This window comes from Juglans regia, chromosome 14, assembly GCF_001411555.2.
Source record: "Juglans regia cultivar Chandler chromosome 14, Walnut 2.0, whole genome shotgun sequence".
Classification (NCBI taxonomy): domain Eukaryota; kingdom Viridiplantae; phylum Streptophyta; class Magnoliopsida; order Fagales; family Juglandaceae; genus Juglans; species Juglans regia.
Window position 1 is genome coordinate 15210616 of NC_049914.1, and position 17518 is coordinate 15228133.

Sequence of the window (17518 nt, forward strand, 5' to 3'; positions counted from 1 at the left end):
ATGTAGCCATGTATTGCATGTCCCGGCATTTCGATCACTGCCCAATCCCAAGCGGGGGCTGGGGGCGCCACACTAGTGAGCATCTCAACCTTAGCCTTTAGGTTATCATCCTCTTCCCTGAGATGGTAAATTCCACCACCATTTAGGTTTATTGCATGTCGTGACCTATTTGTGCTCTCTGTAGCACTAAGTCTAGTCCAAGTATGAGTTTTTTCAGTAAGCTCATTGAGGTATTCTATAGCCTCATCAGGATCTTTCTGTAGCAACTCACCATTACACATCATCTCCACAAATTGACGCTCTCTAGGTGTAACTCCCTCATACAAATAACTCACTAAGCGCCAATTCTTATACCCATGGTGAGGACACATACTCAACAACTCATTAAATCTCTCCCATGACTGATACAAAGTTTCAATATCATTTTGTGCAAAGGTGGAGATTTTCCTTTTTAAAGAGAAAGGAAAAACCTTAAGTCTCACAATGTCATAAGTTGCATTTTGACTTTGAAAAGTCGCAACTACTTCCTCAAACTCCCTAATGTGCAAATAAGGATTTTCATCCTCTAAACCATGAAAGGTGGGAAGTAGTTGTATCATCCCTGTTTTAAAATCAAGTTGACGAGTGTTAGCTAGAAACATGATGTGACGCCCCCAAATTCCGCTTGGGATCGGACGGACATTTGAAGTGTCGAGACATGCAACACAAGGTTACCTGCCCCCGTTCATGACATATAAGATGCAATATTCTTAACATGCATCTAGCATTATGCAATATTCGCAGCGGATAATTTTTTTTCTTTAGCAATACTATGCACCAAACTAAAATATCCCAAATACTTAAAACATACTCCATACTTAACGACATACTAAACAACTAAGATCACAATAATAGTCCATAAGGTTGTGATCAAAAGAGTGCTGGAGATTGAACTCCACCAATACAAGTAGTAATCTGAGGTAACTATTGTAATACCATCTACGTCGCACCGTCGCTTAGTCGGCCGTTTCCAGTTGGTCGATTCCCGGTTCTCCTTCAGATCCTATAACAAAATCTACCATTCGGGGGGAATGGTAGTTGGGACTACCATAGTGAGATTTGATTACAAATCTCAGCAAGTTAACGGAAAACTTCCACACAGGTTAATGATGCATGCATGGCAGTAAAAGCATCAAAGCATAATCAAATCATAAGTAATCATAGCATAACTTGACATACAACATAACATAACTGGCATAACTTAAACTGAAACTGAAGCTTAGCATGAACGTGACTTGAAACATAGCATGAACGTGAACTTGAAATATAACATGGACTTAAAACATAACATGAACGTGAACATGCATAATTTGAACATGAACTTGAGCATGACATAACATAAATGTGAACTTGGAACATAACATAAATGTGAACATAACATAACATGAACTTAAAACATATTCTTGTCTCATGGATTACCATGATTGCGTGAACGTAAACTTGAACGTAACATAACGTGAACTTGAAACATGACTTGAACGTGAAATACATGAACTTGAAATCTTATTCAATAGGCTTAATCATTAAAGTGACCATATGGGTGCTACACAGGTCCCCTTGAGCCGTGTGTCCCTGCCGATTACCGCATCACATCACAGGTTTCTATACCAGCTGTGAGTGCGTTAATACGTACTCCACAGTTGTTGTGGCCCCACGTATTCTACGTGTCACAATTGCTGTGTCTCACGTAGTGTATGCTCCACAGTTGTTGTGGCCCCATACTTCATGCTCCACAGTTGTTGTGGCCCCATGACTTATTTGTTTGTGCCACACTTGCTGTGGACACACGTAACGTAATGTGTGGCACCATCGGCGTTAGTGCCTGGCGCGCTCCGGTGACCAGCTAATTAGGCCCCATTCGCAACCTGTTGACTGTACTTTGTCAACCCAGGGAATTTCACACCTATTTAGACACTCCAGCGTGAACAAAGGAGTTCCACTAGGATATTACCCCATCCTAGCGCTTAGGGTCGTGATTGACATGAATAACTTAACTGGCATACATGACATTTCGTAACGTGACGTAACATGATCGTGACATAAAAGACAAAAGTCCTGACGTAGCATAACATGACATGAACATAAGATGACAGACATGACATACTTCAAGACATAAATGTAACAGAATACATTTCATAACATGGCATACATGTAACATGCAACATTTCGTAACATGGCATACCATATAACAGACAACATTTCATAACATGGTGTAACATGTGACAGTGAATCTTACATGACATGAAATACATGTAACAGATGGCATACTTAACTTAACATGACATGCTTGCAATGTATAGGAATACGTGACAGAATATCTTTTGTAACAGATGAATAATTCATGACAGAATAAATTCTGTGTAACAGATAAATATGTAATGACTTGGCATGGCACATATGATAACATGCATACATACAATTTAGTTCCCTTACTTATCACTCATACACATTAAACTGATAGTAAGTTAAAAGCTAACTTACCTCCATCGTCGCGTTCTACTAGAATAAAGCGCGAAACACGAGGAACTGTAAAAGGTTATTCTAAAAGTTAGAAATTAATTACTAACAATTAGAAATGTGAAAAGAGACAACTTAGAGTAAAATTACCATTTTACCCTCTACATGTGGACAAATGACCATTTTACCCCCTAACTTAAGGATTTGATATCCTAATTCCAAAAAATTACCAAAATTTACATTCCTCATGTAAATTTTCTCCCAAACTCAAATCTCAACTCAGAAAAATGTAAAACCAATCACAACTATGAAAAACTCACTATGGCCGAAACCTACATAGGCCATTTGTCTTATTTTGGTTGCAATTCTTTCAAGTTCCAAAACTCATGAATAAACCAAAATCTTGTAACAAAGATCTTCCTATCCTAAGTTTAAAAACACCCTTAAAACTATCCATTAAGAAAAAGCTAATTATCAATACCAAACTTTTTGTAAAAAGACCCAAACTTTTTAACAAAAAGTAAACCTTAAATCACAAGTTTTGACCTTAATAAAAACATCTCCAAGAATTCCAAAAAATCAAATCTTACTTCTAACATATTCATAACATCATCCTAAGATCAAACATGCTTTAAAACATCAAACAAAACTCACCAAAAAATACAAAACAACACTTGGAGTTTTTGGTTTTAAACTTAGTCCAAAACAGAAACTGATTTTCCCAACTAACTATGATCAATCTCTTGATCCATGGCTTAAAGGCATGTGATCTTCAAACTAACACATCACATGGTTTAAAAATGTGTCCTAAAGAAGATCCAACCATCAAACTTAAAATCACATGGCTAAAATTTATTAAAACATGGATCTAACTCAAAAACATCAAAGTTTAGGCCTAACCGAAATCCTCTTGCATAGAAAATCATATCTTTAAAAATAATACTAAATATCTTCGAAATAAAATCCTAAAATTTATATAAGAGGCTTAGGGTCATCATATAAAAATATCAAAGCCTTTGGAATAAGATTAAACCACGAAATATTCAAACTTTCACCAAACAGAAACTGTTTTTCCACTTCCAGTTTTCAAGTTTCTAACTCTAAGAAAATCTATCATCAAAAGCTTTATTCATGCAACAAAACCTCAATGAACATTCATAAACACATGTTAACAACACTCCATAAAATTTTCGGACCAAGATAAGTCCATTAGCTTGGTCAAAACTTCCAAAACATAACATACTCTCCAGTTTCACGCCCAGAATGACCTTTCCATGGTTAAAAATACTTTTGACCGACCAAATGAGAATGGAATGAGACTAATAATATATTCACGGAAACTAGACTCAAATACGAACAACTTATGTGAAGGAATCATCGTGTGAAAATACTTACAAAGGGTCGTAAATGGCCACGCAAAAAGTCCCAGAAATCTGCCCGAGAGAGCTCTTTTGGGTTTCTCTCTAAGAACGGGAGAAAGAAGTGATAAAATGGAGAGAAGTATGTCTTGCACGACTTTAGACTTCTGGAGGGAGAAGTTATGGGCTTGAATGACCCTTGATTGGAGGTGGATATGTGACATAAAGTGGAGAATAGAGAGGGGCAGAGACTGCTTGCAGCAGCTGTGAAAGATGGAGGTTGATGGAGTGGATTTCTCCTTCACATCAAGGCACTATTGGGTGCAGCCAATGGCAGTGGATGGTCTGCCATGTGGGGGAGGAAACTTCTCCAAGAAGCTTTGCCAAGGTGGCCAATTTCGTGGGCCTTGGTGGGCCCCACCAAGTGGGCTTCAATTTGGGGTTTAAAGGGGGTTTGGTTAGGGTTTGAGATGCTATCAAGCCCAAAATCAATTTTTCTTGGCCCAATCAAATTCCCAAGGTTTAAAAGGTTGAATAATGATGTCATAACAAGGATTTGATTAATTAATAGCATGTGGAAGTGATTTAATCAAGTGATTAAACACAATGCTAGAAATCGGATTAAAAAGGGTTTGGAGGCCAACTTTAGGGTTTGGGAAAACCATTTAGGGTTTTGGTTTCAACCAAGCTTTTGGGGTTTCAATTGGATTCCAATCATTTAGGGTTTTGCTAGGGTTGAAACCCTCTTTGGTCTGGCACAATTTGGTTGAACAGATGAAACACAACTTTGCTTAGGTGGCATGATCTCACACCTTGATTCCTTCACAAATCTATCTAATGGTTCTTCTTTGTGTCAAGTGTCTAATACCATTCACTAAGTGTGGCTAAAATCTTGCCAAGTGTCCAAATGAAACTTCTCTAACCTAATTTGGACATTCCACACTGTGATTTTGAAAACACTGCAATGGGTGTGCTTATCGAGGTTACTATTCACTCCAAAAAAATACATAATAAACTTAGTACTAAAAAATTCTAAATATTCATATTAACTTATAGTGAAAATCGTTTAACGAAATTCAACCCTGAAGTGCCCCTAAAAATAATTTCACAATTCTCAACAGACGTTTCGTCCGGAATTATGAAAATAAGTTATTTCGCCATAAAATCCTAAATAAGCCTCTGAGTCTAATGGCGTAGACCATTACGCATTCTGACACTTCTAACTACCTCAAATAATTAAACTCATATTACTAGCACCATAGTGAGTGATAACACTGACTATGTTGACAGACTAAAACCTATGCGATTGGTCGATTCGTAAAAACTTATGGGGTTTTCACGAGATTCCTAAAGTCAATAGAAATTCTACCAATGAATTTCTAGCAGGCTGTTACACATGATGCATGATGGTGTGGCTGTGCATGTATGGTAGAGGTAATCTTGAAGAGTTCTAGTAGGTTGATCTTCGTGTTCACTCATTTCTTCAGAACTAGATGGATTGTCAAATAAAGGATTCAAAAAATTTGATTCTGACTCTAGCATAGGGTTATAAGCAAATCTACCCAATCCATCTCTATATCTTTGCATGCAAGGTAACAAAATACAAAAAACTAAATATAATACGAAAGGAATGAAAAAAAAAGTAGCAAGCTAAAAGAGGGAACGAAGTTACCGCTTTTACAAACTACTGAAATAAATTATTTGTATCGTTTCTTCCATTGTCTCCCCGGCAACGGCGCCAAAATTTGATTTCGCCCAAACTAAAATACGGTGTTATAATATAGTTCAGGCTGTCGATCCATAGGGAGTCAGAAGAAACACAACATGACGCAAGCTTAAAAGAAAAGATCAAATTCTACCTAAAGCATGTAATTAAAATGAGATCAAGGTACGGATAAGAAGGCAAGTAAAGCTTTGGGATTCCATTTATCGGATCCAATACTCTGAATTTTTCAATCCAAAAGATATACACAATTAAGAATTATAGCACCAAATTCCTAATTGGAATATATGACATTATATTCATCTACTTTCTTAAATTTAATTCTAGAATCTATTCTCCCCTTACAAACCACAGTTATCATATATAAAAATGAATATCAGATCTAAACACAACCTTATGTTCATAAACAATAGTGCAGCAGAAGATCACATCAATTGTATGAAAAGCTTGTATAAGTCACAATCATATATTCATAATCCCAAAGCTCAACAAGATCAAACCATAGCAAGATTTAATATAATTGTCTCAAATTTATAATATCCAAAACAAATGGAGAATTGAATCCGAGAATCTTAAACAATAAAGCTTAACATATGAATTGAAATAAAGTCAAACTATTTTCACCAATCAATTTCCACCCTAGGCTTTACCCAAGATTTAGTTCTCCATGGAAGAACTAAAAATAAATAAAAATAGTAATTTTCTCATTTCTTTAGAACTAAGTCGCCTGCCTCCAAAAAAAAATCCCCAATTTCGTGCTAATGATATGCTTATATAGGGTAGGAAATAAACCCTAATGTCTTTATGATTCTTGCATAAGAAAATGCCTAAATTTTAGGACGCATCTTGACAGCCACGTACGTGCTTCAGACGTTCTAATTTAGAAATCCTTATTATTTGTAGGCCTTTAAGATAGCTTTCCAATGCATCAAGAACTGCATCACTCCAATTTGTGAGTGGAAAGTTACAATCAAAATATTAAAGTATGTCCATGCTATCTCCTAGCGCGTTTTAGACTCTGATCCAAATTTCTCTCAAAGCCCCCAAATCCCATCATTATCCTTATTTGAAGAGTCCTACACTCTTTGAAAGTTCTTAAGTTGTTCCAACATTTTGTCCACTTGAAAGTCCTCCTTTGAATTTGACTGGACTTTGACTTGCTCTTTTATAATCCTTGAAATTAAACATAAAACTCAATTCAACAATGCACATTAATTTTTATGATTTCTATTCACATTTTAACATTTTAGTCCAATAATAAGATATTTAGAGTGTACTTTCGTACACTTATCAGTACCCTAGTAATAGGTCACTGTTTGGGTCATGTTTTATGCTTGTGTGAGAATGTAGGTCTAGACCAGTCTCTAACCCATATTGTCTCTATTCATCTCTATTTCCTAGAAACTCATGTACTAAAGCCTCTAAAGCTTAAACTCCCAATCTTCTCATAATTTAGATCGAATACTTAATAATAAAAAATTCTAGAATATAGCGAGAGGTTTACTTTTGCATGATGATGTAGTGTTTATAGAGGATGTATCAATGAACATCATTCCTATTGTAATTGCTGATATTATTGGTTAAGTAATGAAATGTGCTTTGTTTAAAAAAACACAACCAGTCATACAATAAAAATACTCTTAACCATTTCATGCGGTTAACAAGGGATTACAGCTTAGCAGTCTCAAAGTGGGAAACAAACAATTGGCAATTCTTGTATTTGCAATTGAATTAATGAGAAAAAATGTGAGAGATCATAAGTCAACTTTGTGGAATTAGCCCGAAGTGAATTGGAATTTTGAACAATGCATCTTACGCAGCCATTCCTACATAATAGAACCATGATCTAGGTACAAGGATGTTTAGCAAGCGCGTACCCACACACATATATAAATATAAATATAGTATATGAGCATGATACATACAACTTCGTTGACGTGGGATGATATATGCTTGGTGCATGGAAAGCATATGTGTGCGCTTATAAAGTTGATGCACGCATGAATATTGGTTTGATGAACATGGTTTTTACCACTACAACACAATTTGTCTTTTGTGACAAAGGAAACCGTCACCAAAAATTACCAAAACGTCACTAAAAATATTTGATGACGGTTTGAAACCGTCACCACAATCATCACCTAATGTGCATCACAGAAAATAATTGGTGACGGATTATTGTTGAACCGTCACTAAAAATATTTTTAGTGACGGTTCGAGGTATTCTGTTTAGTGTAACGTTCGAACATTCCCTTTTTTTTTGTGACGATTGAAATCTGTCATATAAAGTAATGTTCGGACGTCCAATTGAACGTTCGAACATCAACCCGACCGATTGGCATTCGAATGACATAAGTTGACGTTTGTTGATTAAAGTTCGAACATATCATATTTACGTTCGAAAGGTTATGCGTCCGAATGTTAATTGCAATAAACGTTTAAATTTTTTGTCGAACATTAGCGGACCAATGTTCAAACGTAACGGGTTTATCGTTCAGACGTTAAGGAAGAAGCGTTTGAACGTAAGTGGTACGTTCGGAGGTTTTTTCGAACGTGAATCGTTTAATCATTCAAACGTTTTGTTCGTTTGAGGGTGAGTACGTTCGAACGTTGAGGCCTACGTTCGAATGTTACTATATAATTTTGTGTATTCACGTTCTAATGTGAACCAATGTTTGAACGTTTTTAATTTACATTCGATTGTACAGATCATAAAAACTAATTTCATAAAATTTAAAAACATATCAATTGTATCATATTACATATCATCAATGAACAACTAACAATGTCTTATAAAATTTCAAAATTAGATATTAAAATTAGTTATATACCCTAATAAACTTGATAAAATTCATTTCTTCTTCTTTCCTCGCCCATCGCAATTCTGTTGCAATGATATAACACACTTCATCTGCACCATCTTCTCCCGCTGCATTTGCTCTTGGACTTCACTGCGTATTCTTTCCTCAGGGTCTCTCTATTGGTCCTGCAAACATGTCTGTCTCTAAATGAGGTTGTCGCTCTAAGAGAGACTCTAACTCTTACTGTCTCGACCTCATATATTCATTCTCACGTCGTACAACTTTTAAATCTTTGGTAAGATTATTAATTTGCGAAGTCGATGAGGTTGAGGAGAAAGAACATCTATGCTTGAATGATTTTCCCAAACTTCTTGCCATACTAGACTGCGGCCCGAGTACTTGGGTGAATATCATGTCACTAGGAGAGCATTCCCTAGTAGTTGACTGCATTTTCATCATTTTTTTCTGCAATTTGAAAGAAAACACATCGTTAATAAGTAACATATTAAAAGAAACAGAAATAAAAATAAATTATTCACATGTTGCATAATTTATTTAACAAAATTAACACTGCTTACATAATTATCTGCAGTGGTAGGATCCATCCACTCACTACGCTCATTAATGTGAGCAGTAGCATAAACATGAATGAGGGAAAAGTTTTCAAAATTATCACGTTTCTAACAAACCGACATTAGCAATTTTAAAAAGATAATGTTAGTATTTAAATAAAAGAATATCAGAAAAATAAATGAATTCTATAATTTTTTAATTACCATTTTTTCAACAAGATGGTGGAATAACCTTGACCTGGCATGATGGTGGACAGTTAGAGCAGATCTATTATGTGCATTTGTAGAACTCAAGTGCTACAAAATTAATTAAGAATGTTAATTGTAATATGTATATAGAATGAATATGAATGTAAATAATTAAAGGATATAAATGTAAAATACCTGATAATCTAGAGATGCAAAAAGATCACAACACTTTCTCTAATCATCTAACTTCATTTGCTGGAAAGGGGACTGAACAGCCACTTCCAATGTCTCAAACTTCTTAAAATGGTTATGACATCATCCTTTGTGACGTCAGAATAGTGTAGCCATCAACTCATTCACTATTCTCAAATCCTCGCTACTGCCAAATTTGAGGTCGAATTCATCCTAATAAGTGAATCAGGTAAAAAATATGATATACTAATTTAGGCAAAAAAAATGTACTCTCAAAGTAAACTCACCACCACACGACTTCAAATGTGTTCCTTAATCTCATTTGGAACATCATGCCATGAGCGCACATAAAATGAAGCATAAGCTCGAACTACTGTGCCAATATAAGAGGAAAGTGCTACTGCACTATCATCCACTTCTCCAGTGGAATTATTAGGAATTGTGACTTTGAATTTCCCGTGCCTTCTATTTTTCTCAAGAGAGATGCCACATGTATAGCCACGACCGCGACGTGCAGATGCATCAACTATATGATAATAGTATAATTATAGTTATATAGTTATTGAGATAATAAAAGTATTAACTATATAATTAATGATCAACCACAATATTTTCCTACTAGTAGGTGTCGACTGACTGTTGTTCTCTTGCGTGTTAACTTGATTTTTAGGAGTGGATTCCTCGGGTGGGGAGTCCTCAATGTGTTCGCGAATTAGACTTGGCGGAAACACATTTCTTTGTTGTCGTTTTGGCGGCATTCTTGAAAATGATTTTAGTTATATCAAAGAAAATTAATTAGAATAAATTATGAAATGTATACTATTTTATAGTCACCTATATGAATAAAATATTTAGTACATTTATTCTTCATCTTCGGATGTATTTTCCATGGTTATTTCATAATCTCCCTGAATAACTTCGTCATCATCATCAACCTCTTCTTCATCCTCCTTATCCACCTCCTGCCTGGATTCTAATTCATTTTCATCTTCTGACACTTCTTCTTCTTCTTCTTCTTCTTCCTCTCCACTTACTTGAATTGAATGATCATTTAATATAGATGGGTCAAGATAAACGAGTGGGACATCATTTCTACATAAGGGGAGCAACTTGAGTGCACCGAGGTCAACAAACAAGTTAATACCCTTTCCATCTTCCTGGTATGCCTCTACAATCGGAGTGTCATCTTCATCTCCACTATTCTCGTAACCTGCACTTGTTCCTGCCTCATATATATTTCAAGGGACAAATTTTTATATGACTCGCCAAGTTATCTCTCCACTATCTTCATCAGCATTTTTCATTGGACCAATCAAGTAATAGACTTGGGTAGTTTGATAAGCCAATAAAATAGATCATCTTCGTACCATTTAGATTTAATATTGACACTCGTAAAGTGATTATCCTTATGTATCAAAACCCGACCACTGCCTAGATCCCACCAACCACATTTAAAGACATATGTTACAGATCCACCCAGATATTTCAATCTGATAATATCACATATGACACCATAATAGTCAATATCATCTATCACATGACTCTCCTCGACCAACACACCAGACTTTTGAATCTTTCTATTACGTTCACGGTTCAGAGTATGAAATTTATAACCTCAAAGCGTGCATGTAGTGTATCGAAGTGCTCTATTTGAGGGACCACAGGCCAATGCATACAATTCAGGATTAATTAATCCGAGATCAGAGCACGTTGTTCCAAAATCTAACAATTAAAATAATATATATTTATTAAAAGATATCCAGAGTTAAAAGTTTCAAAATGTAACATATATATAATTTTAGTTCATACACGTTCTTCAAACCATCCGAGAAATTCTTCCTCATGTATTGCCTTTATATTCTCTACGCCTTCTGTCCTAAGTTTGTCCATGTGCTCACTGTATATAAGTGCAAAAGAAGTATATTTTGAGCACAACAGTTACAGTTAAACTTCAAATAAACTAGAATTATTTGAAGCATGCAACGACATACCTGATATAGTCATCAATCTCCCGAAACTTATTTAGCACATACCACCAAACTTAACCCAGCTCTCTATCAATTAGATCGTAACCCGTTTGTGCACCCAATGGTTTGTACATTCTGGGAAAACACTAATAGTTCACTGGAGGTGGAGTAGTAAGATTAGCATTTCATTTTTTACAATTAAATCGTGTCTCAACACCATGAAGATATAGAGAGCTTCACCATTCATCGTGTATATAGGCCTCTACTATTGAACTCTCAGCTCTGACTTTATTCCCAACAGTGCGCTTCAGTCGACCTAAATATCTTTCAATTGGATGCATCCAATGGCACTGTACTGGTCCACCCAACAGTACCTCAAGGTAAATGTATTACTAAATGGAACATGACATAAAAAAATGATGATGGAAAGATTTGCTCGAATTTACATAGTATAGTAGCAATGTATTGTGAAAATCTCGATTTACTACTCGAGCGCACAAATCCTTGAAAAACATACAGAGTTCGGATATGGTGACACGTACATTAGATGTCAGCATCTCATGAATTCCCACAGGTAATAACTTCTGCAAAAATACTTGATAGTCATGACTTTTCAATCCACTGATTTTTCAGCCATTAGGGCTCACACATCTACCAATATTTGAAGCATAATTATCTAGCAACTTCACACCTTTCAACCATTTGCAGAAATCCATCATCTCCTCCTTCGTCATCATAAAACATGCATGCAGCATGACCACCCTATTGCCTTCCACCTGCAATTGTAGATTATGCTTAATTTTCATTCTCTCAATATATTTCCTCGTCTTGATCATGTCCTTCATCTTTCTGTTAATGCTCATCAATGCACCTAGTATATTATCACAGATATTCTTCTCTATGTACATTACATCCAAACTATGTCGTAACATGCAGAATGACCAATACGAGGTCAAAAAAAATACTACACTTTGTCTAATTTAATTCTGTTGTTCCTCGTTTCTTTTGTTCTTTCCCCGACCTTTGCCAAAATTGTTCGCTCTAACATGTACCAGTTATTCCACTATCTCTTCCCCAGACAACTCATTTGGTGCAATTCTGTCCTCTACTCTCCCATCAAACTTAGCACATTCTTTTCTCCATGCATGATTTCGTGGTAGATAACGTCGATGACCCATGAAATATAACTTCTAAGAACATTTTAACCACTCACTAGTAGTTTCTTTATTACACATCGGACGCGCTAACTTTCCTTTCGTACTCCAGCCGGAAAGATTCCCATATGCCAGAAATTCATTTATCATCCACATTACCGCAACATGCATATGAAAAGATGTCGACGTGAATGCATCATAAGTTCTGACGCTTGTTTCCCATAACTCTTCCAGCTCTTCAATCAACGGCTGCATGAATATGTCAATGTCATTCCTAAGTGATCTCAGGCTGGGGATAAGTAAAGTTAACAAAAAGTTGGGAGCCTTCATGCACTTCCATGGTGGAAGATTGTACAGAATCAACATTACGGGCTAAGTGCTATAACTTGTACTCATATTCCCAAAAGGATTGAATCCATCGGTTGTGAGTCTCAAGCGCGCATTCCGAGCTTCTATCCCAAACTTTGGATATTGATTATCAAAAGATTGCCACGCAAGTGAGTCAGCTGGATGCCTCATATATGCGTCATCCTTAACTCTTTTCTCGTCGTGTCACTCATATCATGAGCTATTTTCTTACACATATATAGTCTTTGCAACCTAGGTCTCAAGGGAAAATACTGCAACATCTTAATCAGCACATTTTTCTTACCCTTCCACCTCGATTCTTCGCATACAGGACATACTTGTTTCTCCTCGTTCTCTTTCTAGAACAAAACACAATCATTCTTGCATGCATGTATAGAGTTGCACTCAAATCCAAATCCCTTTCTCAACTATTTCACTTCATAAAAATTCTTCGGCAATGCAGACCCTTCGTAAAGCACCTCGTTAAATTAAGTTCAATACCACGTTTATTGCTTTTGTCGACATCCCACACAATAACTTGATATGAAGCAACCGCACAACAAACGACATTTTGGAATGTTTTGTACAGCCTGGATAAAGCTCATGCTTTGCATCTTTCCACATTGCAGTGAAATTTTCACAGTCAGTCCCTCAACCACTTGAGGCATTGTCGTCAACCACATCCATAAACATCTCAGCTCCAATGTCACCCAACATCTCCATCTCATCCTGCTCATAATCATCATCCATGTGCTGCAAATAATTTAGATGATCAACCAATACATTTGCTGACTATTTATACGGCTCACCATGCAGTACCCATCGGGTATACCCCAGATCCATACCATTCACAAATATATGACTTTCAACTTCATCCAACCCGATCGCACACAAATTCTTACACCCTTGACATGAACACTTAATGTAACCACGACTATCAGCAGAGGCTCGTGCAAAATCAATAAAGGTTCTTACTTCACGAGCATAGGGTTCGTAATCCTTTACAAATCTATCGCCCAAATGCATACAGCTTTTGTCCATTTCTAAAAACATCTATCTATTAATAACACATACATAGAAAATTCACATGCATTTCATGCTCCAATTCTCATTGTTTTTTTGATAAGGTAGTTGGTCCTATCCCATTCGAGATTATATTATCCATATTGCACAAATCTCGTCATTCTACTACTTTTCACGTTAGTAGAAATTTCAACAGCACCTCTCCATAATTCTCCAAGTATACATGTTCAAATATAGGGATTATGACCCTACGAACAATATACCCAAATAATAGTAGAGGAAGACACCGGAACTTCATATTAAACGTGGAGAGTAGGAGTAACAAAAATGTGCAATACAGATAATATAATCTCAAACTGTTCACACTGGATAATTCAGGAATTAGTGTACACATAAATGTACACTAATTTCCAAACGGGTCTAAGGTTATTTATGCAATGTCATACCATATCTATCAAAAAACACTACAAACAATATCCCATATTGTTTGAATTAACAATGTCAAATGAATAATATTGCATGTTATATTGTTAAACTAGAAAGAGATGCAAGAATATGTTCACAAGTTTTTTCTATCAAGAGTAGGTAACAATAGAGAAAGATCTTGAAGAAATGTCTAAATTTTAGTCTAATTACTTAACTGTCATAGACTCTCCGGCCTTGACAGCTCTCAAGGTCGGAGAGACTACGACAGTTAAGCAATTATACTAAACTTTAGTCAATTATTTACTATTATTATTCCTAAATTATAATTTTAATTATTATCATATATCTTAGGACATTGTTAATTGATACCTATATAATTTTAAAGGTTATTATATAATTTTAATTATTATCATTCCTAAATTATAATTTTAATTGTTATACTTAATTGAGTGGGTTATTTATTTATATAGACAATAAGTATATAATTTCTATATAAGCATTTATTTGATCCTTATTTAATAAGTAATTATTAATTATAGTTATTATATGTATATTATACTTTATATATAGTTATGTTATATACTTTTTGTGTTCTTTTTTTTTTTAAATTAAGTTTTATACGATACTTATAATTTGCATAATAATCATATTCTAACTAAATTAGTATGAATATATTATATGTACTTATTAAATATTAAATCCACAACCTAAACACAATATTTTCAAATCTATATCACAACATATTCACAATATTCCCACAACAATATTTCTAAACATATTAATTCATCATCAATGAACACCATACACTCACAAACTATTCACAAAATTCACAAACAATAATCACAATATTTCAAGATAAGCATAAAATCACAACAAAATGTAAAAACATATTTCTAAAACCACAACAAAATGTATAAACATATTGCTAAAATTTAGAAATATACCTAGCACTCACAAATTCAAAAAATATTATATCAAAAAACTCACATAAATCCACAACTTAAAGACAATATATTTCTAACCATATAATCATATTCAATACAAATTCATAAACAATATAATCTATATATTTCAAATCCATATCACAACATATTCACAATATTCTCACAACAATATTTATAAACATATTAATTCATCATCAATGAACACAATACACTCACAAACTATTCCCAAAATTCACAAACAATAATCACAATATTTCAAGAGTATAAACATATTTAAAAAATACAACAAAATGTATGTTTATTGCAAAAGTTTAGAAATATGCCTAGCACTCACAATATCCTCTTACAAATCAAAAGCCTTCAACTTGCCAAAACAACCAATATAAAAATAATAATAAAAACACACAAGAAAAATATCATAAAATTCAAAAAAATACAAAAGAAAAATAGTTTTTCCTTACCAAGATCAATGGAACTAGAGTTCCAAAACATTAACTCTCTCTCACTCTAACACCCTCTCACTCTAACTCTCTCTCTCAAACCCACGACCCTCTCTCTCTCACTCAACTCTCTCTCACTCTAACCCTCTTTCTCTCTAACCCACGACCCACTTATATCTCTCACTGTCTCTCTCTCTCTCTCGGTTACTTGCACGCAAGGGAGAAGTAGCAGAAATGAGTCTGCTGCCTAACGTACGTGTATTCATGCAAAAACTAAATCATTAGATTTAACGTTCGAACGTTTAAGTTATATGTTCGAACGTTAAAATATCCTGTCCAATTTTCAGATGACGTTCGAACGTCAAATATATACGTTCGGACGTATCTTACTATGACAGAGCCCAAAATCTAGCAGGAAATTTTCTGCACTTTTCTTTTCATGTTCGAATGTACGAAAATTTGACGTTCGAACGTTTGTAAACTCCAAGCAAATCTCAGTGACTAACGTTCGAACGTTTCAGATCATCACAAAGGGGCTAAAATCGAGCGGGAAATTTTCTGCATTTTTCTTCTCATGTTCGAACATATTATAATGTAACATTCGAAGGTGAATTGATTTCCTCTCATATATCTCGATTCACGTTCACACGTTATACATTTTACGTTCGAAAGTTAAAAATGTATGTTCGAACGTAACTTTAGGACTTTTTCAATAGTTAGTATTTATTAATATAATAGTTATATATATGTATTTTTTCTAGATACTCATAATATTTCTCTTGAATATAATTTAATTGTTATTTTTGAAAAGTTGAGAAAAATACTAACATTTTGTGACTATTTTCTTCTTTCATATAATCTTGGTTGAAATATTTTTTGTTAATTTTAAATTCTTCTTTACTCAAGATGTATATTTGGGCATCATCTCCAATCACTTGTGAATATGTTAGAGAAAAATGTTCCTTTTCAGGATTATGAGAGGTTGATGCCAGGGTGAGTAATCTTGAGAAGGATGGGCGACATTTGAAAGGTAATGATTCCACCAGTCTTTTAGTTGCCCAGTTGGCCTGCCTGTAACAATAATATGTGATATAACAATAATATAACAAAATAATCTCATATGGCTCTGATATCAAAGACGTAAATCTCAGATAATAAATAGCTACTAATAATATTATGTGATAATAATAATAATAGGCGGTATAACCAGCCATATGCATAAAAGCATCTAAAACATGCGGTATAACCGACCATATGCAATACTAATATATGTTAATGTTGTTAGTAATATTCTAACTTATACTCAATAAAATATGGTCTACAAAAAAATTATAAGAATTATTGTATGTCTTGTTATAAATGCATACAATCCTTCACTTATTCTGTGAATTATTTTTCCATTATATATATGTTATATACTAATAGGATTACTATATATTATTACTATACTATATAGTAATACTATTTCTATATAATTATTATACTATATCTCTCCACTATATATTAGTATATTAGTATATTAGTATTATATATTATGTAATTACTATATTAATATTAGTATTATGTAATAGTATAGTAATACTAATATTAATATTAGACAGCTAACTGAGAATTAAGGTTTTCTAATGGCAAAAACAACATAATTAATTGTATTAGTGTATAGTATTAATATATATGATATTTAGACATAATTATATATGATATGAAACGATAATCGTTTCTTAGGAAGTTACAATCAGTTTCTCATTCCTCTATCGTTGCTTGTCTACTTTGATATATATGATATTTAGACATTTTTGAATGTATAGTCTTGTCTCATTAATTGTTATTTTCTCTTAAGATCTTTTATATTACTATGATACGAAAAGATATACGAAAATATATT

The 17518-nt window shown here is 34.2% G+C and overlaps 1 non-coding gene across 1 annotated transcript; it reads left to right on the forward strand.

Moving 5' to 3' along the window:
• The first annotated feature begins 351 nt into the window (after positions 1–351).
• Positions 352–459, forward strand: LOC118344619. The gene has a single exon (XR_004798399.1). It is a non-coding gene; the product is annotated as a small nucleolar RNA R71 (small nucleolar RNA).
• Positions 460–17518: the final 17059 nt, after the last annotated feature.